Source organism: Grammomys surdaster, unplaced genomic scaffold (genome assembly GCF_004785775.1).
Source record: "Grammomys surdaster isolate TR1022 unplaced genomic scaffold, NIH_TR_1.0 124828, whole genome shotgun sequence".
Lineage (NCBI taxonomy): Eukaryota > Metazoa > Chordata > Mammalia > Rodentia > Muridae > Grammomys > Grammomys surdaster.
The window spans coordinates 1-2245 of record NW_021619771.1 but is presented as its reverse complement, the minus strand read 5'-3'; the positions used below and the strand labels follow the sequence as shown (position 1 = coordinate 2245).

The 2245-nt window shown below is 48.6% G+C and overlaps 1 pseudogene; it reads right to left on the bottom strand.

Moving 5' to 3' along the window:
• Nucleotides 1-502: 502 nt before the first annotated feature.
• Nucleotides 503-1070, bottom strand: LOC114636704 (annotated as a pseudogene).
• Nucleotides 1071-2245: the final 1175 nt, after the last annotated feature.

Sequence of the window (2245 nt, the reverse complement as noted above, 5' to 3'; positions counted from 1 at the left end):
ATGTTTCCCATAAGCAACCTCTGCTGGGCCATGATTACTCAGGGTCCAGATGCTTGACCTTGAATTCTCAATCCTGCCCTCTCAGATGGAATAGTGGGAATACAGCCACGTGAAAGGTGTGTCCTGTCAGCTGCTGGCTCATTGTCCCATCTTGCGACTTCCTGCACTATACTGACTTTAAACATTAGTAGTTTTATGACTGCTTTGTTACCATTATAATCATTATTATTTCTGTGTTTGAGTATTTTGACTACACATACATCTGTGCACCACATGCCTGATGCCCAGGGAGGTCAGCAGACGATCCAGACAACTGCTCTTAACCTCTCTGTTATCTCCCCAGACTGTGGAGCCTCCAGACCCCAGGATTTCTCTGTGTAGTCTCTGCTCTCTTGGAACTTGCTCTGTAGACCAGACAGCTTCAGAGATCCACCTGCCTCTGTCTCCTGAGTGCTGGGATTTAAAGGCTTGTGCTACCTCCACCTGGCTTTTTTTTTTTTTTAAGTTTCCATCTTTAATGAAATGACTTTGGAAATAACATATATTTCCATGACACCAGTACTAGTCTTCGGAGTCACAGCAAGATACACAGAATTACATCCGTAATTACTATGAATGCCAACATTTCAGGCAGTAATTTCTGTTACATTGCAAACAAGATCAAGAACGCAACCATCAAACAAAAGAGACCCATAGCTTCAGACAAGGCAAATCCCAGGATAGCTCCTGCTTCAGTGAAGGGTTTCTGGCATAACCAATGATAAGACTGCCAAAGACTGTTCCAATACCAGCACCAGAACCAGCAACTCCTACTGTTGCAGCACCTGCACCAATGAATTTGGCAGCAGTATCAATCTCTCTGCTGATTACACTGGTCTGAAACTCCCTTCGGATCAGCTGACACATACCATTCTGGGCCCCATTAAATACTGTAGAGCCCTCTCCAGTCCTAGTCTCTGGTCGAGATAACACTGATGCAGCAATTGGTCTATATGCAACTCTGGATCCAGCTCGGATCAGAGCAGGGGTGCGGGCGAGCTTGGCGCAGGCGAACATCTTTCTTCCTGGCAGAGCGGCATGGGCTCCTCTCCCGCTCCCTCTCTCCCTAGGCGGCGGCGGCGGCAGCGGCAGCAGAGGTCGAAGCAGTGGCGCTCGGCTTTTTTTTTTTTTTTTTTAATTATTATTAATTTAATCCTAGCAGACCCAGATCTCACTAATTATATCATACTTTCAGCCCAGCAGAGGGACTTCCAGACTGCTCCACTGCATCCAACTTACAGAGTTGGTAAATCAGTGTCTTCCAGCCTCTGGATTCCCAATTCCTCACACTCAAGCAAGGCCAGCTCCTCCCCACTTCTCTCCAGCTTGGCTCAAAACCCTGGTCCTGCCCAACTCCGGTGTGTTAACCCCGCCTCTAGCCGGAGGCTGGGCCCCATAGGTGGAGAGAAGTTGGAAAGGTCTTGCCCTATCTCTCTGTCCTTACACACAGAAGCTCAGTGGCTCCCTTGCCAGGATGCAGGACAGTTGGGTCCCGGGCGCAATCACCTTGATCTTTGGCCTGCTTTCCGGTCCCCAAGGAGTAAGCACCAATGAGGTAAGCAAGACTTCTGTGACTTTTGGAGGACTCTATGGGGCAGAGGCTTGTCTAGGAGCCCAGTGCCCACCTTAACTTGTCAGGAATTCTCTTAACCACAGCCATTTGGTAACTTTCTTTCTGTTCTGTTTGGGGAAAGTAGAGGTAGGGACCTCAGAGTGAGGGCCTGGGGAAACCTGGGCCCCTAGTCTTGGCAGGGTTGTGTTGCTATCTGGGAACTGGCCCCAATCACAGCCCTGAATTGGGTGTTTGACCCCTGTTTTAGTCTTGGCATGTCTTATTAAGCTCTGAGTCAGGCTGAGGAACTTCAGGTCTTGCTTGTCTGGGTTAAGGTCTCTCCTTCCCTCCAGGGCTGGTGACCTTGGGTTGTAGTTTATTGGCCCTCTCTGGAACTTATCTCTTTGTGTACCAGGGAAGTGTAGGTTCTCAGTTCTCTGATTAGTTCCAATTTGATCTGGGATAGACCTGGCTGCCTGGGCTGGGCTTCCTCTTGCTGTGACCCCAGGGAGGCAGGATTTGAGCTCTTGTTCATATTCAAACTCTAAGTGTGTTGGGTTGGCAGGTTTTCCTGAGGTGGTCAGAACAAGTCTTTTATACACAATATATTTTTCTTTGTTTTGTTTTTCTGAGACAGGGTTTCTCCAGCCCTGG